This window comes from Musca domestica, unplaced genomic scaffold (assembly GCF_030504385.1).
Source record: "Musca domestica strain aabys unplaced genomic scaffold, Musca_domestica.polishedcontigs.V.1.1 3, whole genome shotgun sequence".
NCBI lineage: Eukaryota > Metazoa > Arthropoda > Insecta > Diptera > Muscidae > Musca > Musca domestica.
The window spans coordinates 11065941-11073758 of record NW_026712299.1 but is presented as its reverse complement, the minus strand read 5'-3'; the positions used below and the strand labels follow the sequence as shown (position 1 = coordinate 11073758).

The window sequence follows — 7818 nt, the reverse complement described above, 5'->3', positions numbered from 1 at the left end:
ATTTGTTACCCACAGCCGTAATAAGCACTCCGTAACAACGATATTCAGGGAAATATATCAAATACAGCTCAGAAATATCTTTGCCAAATTTTAGCGAGATCGGTTCCGATTTGGATGTAGCTCCCATATATATTTTTATCCGATTTCAAATTAATTGTGCACCAAGTGGGCAATACAAGTCCGAATTTAAAAGATACATTAGCTTCGGCATATTTAGTCCTTTGAACTTTAAATTATAGTTATAATCACTGCGTGTATGATTGAATTCTCCCATAAAAACTTTTAATTGTTATGCGGAGCTCAACTAAATTAGCAAAGTGGTGTAGGGTTTCATAAAGTCGGCCCCGCCCGACTTTAAGACTTTCTTTACTGGTTTTGTTACGGGATCTCTACTAAATACGCATAGTGGTGTAGGATCTCATATAATCGGCCCGCCCGACTTTTGACCTCTCCTTACTGGCTTCCCTTGTTTCCATTTCATTAGTTTATATTTGCAATGTCAAAAATTGTAAGCATTTACTGTCTTTGAAAAAGCTAGACTAGCTAGCTAGTAAAATGCAGCTCTGACTGAACAATTTGTCTTGTGTTAGCGCGAGATTAATTAAACTTTAAGTAATATATAAACCCATTTAAAAACGCTGATAATAATAATTAATAAAAAAAAATTCTCCGACTATATTTATTAAAAATACCTTCTTCTTTTTATCTTAAATTCTAAAAATAATTCAACTAAAAATATGAAAAAAAAACTAGAACTGAAAGACAACGTTTAATGTCCAGCCAGTCAGCCAGCCACAAAAGGACAATTGATTGAAAAGCAGACAAATAAAGAAGAAACACAATATTCTTATCCCTTTTTACCAAGAAGATGTCTGGTGTGCCTGATACTGTTTCAGCCGTTTTCATTCACAGTAGGCGTTTAATCCCTTTAGGATTTTATCAAGAAAACAACAAGACAGCAAATATTTAAGACTTTGCTAACACAACTTTGCTAACACAAAAAGTAATAGATGTAGACTAAAGGATTGAGTAATATCATATTCGGGGCCTTCAAGGATTGAATATATATCCAAAGTATATATTATTTTTTTCCGACCCGCAGTTTTAGTCTTTAATGCATATTTTTAAAGCATGCAAATTCAAAAATCTGGCTGAAAATAGTGAACCTGGGAGGTACCGTTATATAGGGACTTTACCATTATATATATCTGAGTTGAAATTATTATTTAAGATGGTTATCTAGCCAAATCGATTGAAAGATGTGTTCAAGACCCTCGAAATAGGTAAAATCAGGGGGTACCTTTACATGAGCGCTACTCCGAAACACTGACATAAATGCGAAATAAATTGAAAAATGTGGCCAAAACCCCGAAAATAGCTGAAATATAACCATGCACAAAAGCATCTAAGTTCGGCCGGTCCGAAAAATTCCTAATATCGGGGGACCGTTAAATGGGGTGCTATATTCAATTGTGTGGACTTTCAGACCATTTTATTGAAAAATGTGGCTATAATCATGAAAATACCAAATATCGGGAGGTACCATTAAATGGAAGACACACGATATCGTAGACCTATAAAGAAAATTATCTTTCAGGGGGTAAATTATTCACAAAGAACTCCGCCGATGCGTTGATCAAAAATATATATCCTTTGTTAGATCTAAGGTTATTATTTCGACTAGTTACAAACGGAATGACGAATTTAATATACCCTCCATACTATGTGTGGCGTAGGGTATAAAAATCGGAGTATACTCTTAATCCGGGTATACTCTTACATATTTTGTACAAATGATTCCATATAAAACCCATTTGCCTGTATCAAATTTAAGAGGTTCTATCTGAAATTTTGCGTAGTGTAGAGAGTTTATTGTATGGTGAAGAAGAAGTTTGGCCCGTAAAAGAATTTGGGATTTGGTTGATCTTGCTATGTGTGTCCGCCCGCCTGTCCATGTTAATTTGTAATCACCCTACAGGCCGCAATTATGATACGATCCTCACCAAATTTAGCATTTTTTAGAATAGATGCCCATTGTTAGGGATGATTTCAAAATATTTAATATTTATGTTTTTTAGGCTAATCAGAATATTACCTTTTGTTTTTAAGATATCGAACAATATGTAACAGGTTATAACGACCATAACTCTAGCAGAAATCTAGCATTTTGGATGACTATTGGTTTATATTTAGCGGTAAAAATGGATCACAACTTTTTTGTGGTATTGTTTTGAATACCGATCAGCACGACAGAGAGCGTAAACATAGGACAAACATATAAAAAATATATACTTGTTAAACCTAAAATTTGTAGTTTATTTACTCATGTGGGCCCCCTATATGAATTAACATCAACTTTCTGAGGGACAATTGATACTTATTAGCAAAAAGGGAATATTAATACTATTTTAGTCCAAAATTTTGAAATGTATCTTTTTATTGTAGGATTAATGCTTAGATGGATTAGAACGATGTAAATCTTATTTTCACTTTGGAAAACGACGATGATTCAAAGACTTTAACATCCGAACAAATTTTCCGAATCATTTGTGGTATTGCGATATGCAAAGTTTGGGTATACTACAGAGGAGGAAAAAACATTACATAATTATTGTGAAACTTATTTTTAGCGCTTCCTGGAATGCTAGAAATTTAAAAATGTATAAACACACATAAACAACACTACTTCTTCATTTTCCAGCAAAAGTCTTACATCAAATGAATTTTATACCAATTCGATACGGCTGGGTGTAAAAGCGTATAAGTACTAGTACTGAAGCTTGTTAATAAATCATACGTCACATAGGGTAAGTGTACCAGTAGTCGCCACTTTTAGGATTTTCGCGTTTTAATCGCTCACATTTCTGAATGGAAATTTTCAATTATTACAAAGTTAATTTATTCAGATTTGAAATTTTGTATAGTTTTTGCAATAATGAAAAAAGTTTTAATAAATTTTTATTAAATTTCATAAATTTGTAGTTTTATTAAAACAATGCTGGTTTGCCAGTAGTCGGCACAACTTGCCAATTGTCGGTATGGCATGTTCCAACAGTCGGCATACCAATTTTTTTGTAAGCATAACTAATAATAATAATAAATTAATTCATTAAAATATAATACTTTTGTTTAGTTAAACTGATTCGAAGTCTCTATTGTTCTTTTCTTAAGAATATGGATTGTTGAGGACCTTCATAGACAAAAATTTAATTTTTATTAGAATAAATCATCGTTTCTTAGCGAAATTGTACACAAAGATAGCTGACAATAAACAAAATACATTTAGTTATAATAGTTTCATTTATTTGGGCTTAAAAATAAAAAGAGGGGACTATTGGGACATGCCGAACTTAGGCACACTTATCCTAGCAATGTGATGTGAGAATTAAAATACATACAGTATCTGTTATAATTGATATCTTTAGAATTCTTGAACATTACAATTACACCTATTTTCTTAGGTTATATATTGTGACATTCATGTAAATGTGTATGTTTTATGTAGGGCTTGAAGTTATCCAAATTATAGCACGAAATATTGTTAAGTTATCGAAAATAAAAAAAGAAATATATTCTTATAATATACCTTAATAAAGGCCCTTTGTGACAAAATCCCATCACTTATGGCAAGGGTTGTATCAAACTCATTCTTACTTTTATTTGTTTTATTTTCTTTCTTGAGGCTTTATTTTTTGTCGTCTGGTTACAATTCTGCGTTAATATCTACCTAAAGTCTTGAGATAGATTGTGGCGGCGAAAGTTCAAGTTACTGCGAAAAAGTACAATGACTTTTCAATCACGGTTTTTTACATACAATTAGGGTGTTGGATCTTTTCAACTTTATAAAAAAAAATTTATGATTGCTAAAATTAAAAAAATATATATATTTGTGTCCGTGAACAACTATAGAATGGTGCCTTCAATGGTTTGCAAAAAATCTACATAATTTAGTTTTGTCTATTTTTTGTGTATTGTTAACCTTTGTTTTACATATTTCTTCAAAGTTATTGCTTTCTTTTAAAATGCATTTATTATATTAAATAGTGATTGGTATGCGATTTTATATTGATAAGGAATACTGACGTTAAAATGTTATAAATTGAGTCATTGGTCACTTTTTACACCCTACAACACTACGTGTTGGGGGTATTATAAGTTTGATTGGGCCAAAAATTGTGTAAAACCTCGAAATATTGGTTTCCCACATAGGATATGAATCCTCCTCTCTAGCCGAGCTCGATCTAGCTATGTATGTCCGTCCGTCCGTCTATCCATGTTAATTTGTAATCACTCTACAGGTCGCAATTATGGCTCAATCTTCACGAAATTTATAATGGAGGGCCGAAATAGAAGCCTATTGCTTTTCGAGATGATCGCATAATACTTAGGGGTTGAAATGGATCAAAAACTGAAAAATTTCCTGATTTTGCAGTTGCTACAGGTTGCAATTATAGACCAATTGACGCTAAAGTTAGTACGGAGCTAGAGCTTAGGGCTGGCCAGAAGTCTTCCAGTTGTTATCGGGTAATATTTAGTGGGTGAAATCGACCATAACATTTGTGTTAAATGAAAGTCAAATTTTCCATTAAACCGCGAATATTTTTAATCCTGGCGAAAACACAAATAGACAAACAGGTCATTTCTGACCATCACGTAGATGCCGATAGTAAATATATCGGATATATATAGCGAAATATATACAAAAGAATAGGTAAATAGGTAGATAGATTGCTTATATCTCATGAATGGCTGGACCGATGTTGTCAATTTAGATTGCCCTCTTGGCGTAAAAGAATAAAATCTAAAAAATCGTACAGAAAGATGCCAATAATGATGTTAATTAATTGTTATAAATTTTGTAGTATATTGCGATATTGTAGTATTTTGCGATATATTTTTATCGCATGCGATTTTTTTAATTTGAATTATAATATTGAACACAGGTTGGGGTTTTTATATACCCATTGCAATTATCGTCCGATCCTCACGAAAATTTTCATAAGGGTAGGGTTGGGCTCAGAAGGGCTAGGCCTATTGTTTTCCAAGATGTCTGCAATATATAAGGGGTTGAAATGAACCAACAACTAAAAATTTTCCTGATTTTGCAGCCGTTACAAAGGTCACAAATAGAAACCAAATTACACGAAATCTCGCATTAAGTTAGAGTTTAGGACAACGGGAACAATGGATCACTAATTTTGCGTGAAAAAATACCAGCATTACCAAAAGGCGAACTTCTGGCTTTTTAATGCTGATTTCGTTGATGAATTTAGCCAAACATCGTAGACACGCAAATCATGTAGATGAGTCTATATTTGGAGTTACGAAGGGTTTTCTTGCTTTTGGAGATGATGGCAAAATATTTAGGGATTCATATCAACCAAAAACAGAAAATAAGTCCTGATCACACAATTGAAGCCAATCGACTCGCCGGAGAAGAGAGTTAAGAGCAGGGGAGAATTCTGGCATTTTGGATGACCATTGGATTATCTTAGCTGTAAAATGAACCACAACAACTAACAGCATTACAGAGTGCGAAAGTATTGGGCAAATGTCCATGTTCAAAATGCTAAGGGTAATAACTGAGCAGTGCTCCGTGACATAATTTCAAAAGCGAAATCTTCCAAAATGGATTTGGACATTAAAGGGCTTCTAACATATTGTAGTTTTGAAGGATATCACATAGTCGGCCCCGCACAGCCACAGCCGTTGCTTACTTGTTGTGCACTCCACCATAGTATGGAGGGTATATTAAGTTTGTAATTCCGTTTGTAACACCTCACAATATACATTTTAGACCCCACAAAGTATATATATTCTTGATCAGCATAAAATTCTATGTCGATTTAGCAATGTCCGTCCGTCTATCCGTCTGTGGAAGTCACCCTAGCTTCCGAACGAGTTGAAATAGATTGATAAAATTTTACTCAAATGTATATGATGTCTGGAGGACTTTTGGTGTTGAAAATGGGCCATGTAGGTCCACGTCTTCGTATAGCCCCCATATAACAGTACCTCCCGATATGCGGTGTTTTGATGACTTTAGCGACATTATTTACCGGAATTGTATCCAAATTGGTATTTGAAGTTCGAAATATATATTACAGTACAAAACGGAAAATTGTCTGTGCAGGTCCACGTCTTCGTATAGCCCCCATATAACCGTACCTCCCGATGTTCGGTATTTTGATCATTTTACCTACATTATAAACAGATTTTATTTTTCAAATTTCGAATTTGTATATTGTAATAGCTTGTGGCAATTGTTGCCTATGCAGGTCCACGTCGACATATACAGGCATGTCACAGAATGTAAAATCGTTCAAGAGTGAAAACGAAAACGGTTTTAGCTTCTCTAAAAAACGGAAAACGCAAAAATTTTGCGTTTTGATATCACTTTCAAAAAGCAGGGTGAAATTGAAATGTTTAGTGATTTTAACGTAAAAAATAAATAGAAGACACATACATTTAACAGAAAATATTGTATCAACCAAATTCTCTTAGAACGAACATGTTTTTGGAATTAATTTTACAAAAAAATCTATTATTTTTCTAATCCATGATGAAAACGCAAAAAAATATGCAGAAATGAACGGCAGACTTGTATTGTTGAATTATTGCCATATGTGTTGAAGAAGAAGGTGTAGAAATGTACAACTGACAGACCAAAAAGCAAGAAAGGGGAAAAACAAAAAAACAATTAATTGTTTGGTTTGAGACAGAGCGCTTCAGTCAATCGGGCAAAAATGTAAGTATTTACATACATATTTCTAAATTTTCGTCAAAAACTGTTTATTTAATTTATTTTATACTTTAGGGGCAAACACCGAAACGTTAAACAGGACAAAATTTTTATCAATTTTATGGATAAACATCACGATATTGCCAGGGGCTATGTAAAAGGTGATAAGGTTGTTGTTGATTCTCTATGGACGGAATTGACAGCTTTGCTGAATAGTTCAGGTCCACCAAGTAAAACCTGTAAAGAATGGAAGAAAGTTTGGTCAGATTGGAAAGGAAATGTTAAGGCGAAGATGTGCCATAATAAAAAGGACTTGCGAGGAACTGGTGGTGGTGATATCAATCAATATGTTTTCAGTGAACACGAGAACAGTTTAATCAGAATTTGCGGATTGTTTAAAAGTGTCGATGGAGTTGGTGGATTTTGTAAGTGAATTAGACCTCAGTTGTTCTGAAAAAGAAAACTTTGATTCGTCATCATCTACACATATTCCAAGAACTCGAAAATCAAGTCAATTAGTTTTAAGTGAATCTGAAAACGAAGAGCTTAATTTTTCACCCTCAACTTCAAAGCAGACCACTTCGATTTTAAATAAAAAAGATAGACCAAGATCATGCATTCCAGCTGCTTTTAATAATGTTTCTACATTGGCAATTGATCTACCTATAACTCCTTGAAATGCACCCGTAGCCAAAAACCTAAGCGTTGTTGCAAGCTGGATAATAGCCGGTATATTGGAACGTTTGAGGTGGGGAGAAATTTTTTCTAAAACTAAAACAAAAGCTTCTTTATTTAGCCGATAATAAGTTATAAATCTTTAGAAATAAATTATTATTAAAATAAATTTGAAAATAACTCATTGCTCACGAATTTTTTCAGTAGACCGCTGATTTATTTCTTCATCCATTACAGCAAGTATTGAAGCCCCTGGCATTTTTACTTTTGGTGTTTATATTATAAAAAACAATTTAAACTCCTTTTTTAATTGTCAATAATTTGTTTACGACTTTTTTTTCGTGGAGTTACCATATTTTTATTTCAAAAATGTGAAATGATTTTTTTTCCGGATTAGTCAA

At 33.2% G+C, this 7818-nt stretch overlaps 1 long non-coding RNA gene across 1 annotated transcript; it reads right to left on the bottom strand.

Annotated features, from left to right (window-relative positions):
* Positions 1-6767: 6767 nt before the first annotated feature.
* On the bottom strand, positions 6768-7520 carry LOC131803389 (uncharacterized). The gene is made up of 2 exons (XR_009342557.1): positions 7301-7520; positions 6768-6979 (listed from the first exon to the last, which is right to left on the bottom strand). It is a non-coding gene; the product is annotated as an uncharacterized LOC131803389 (long non-coding RNA).
* Positions 7521-7818: the final 298 nt, after the last annotated feature.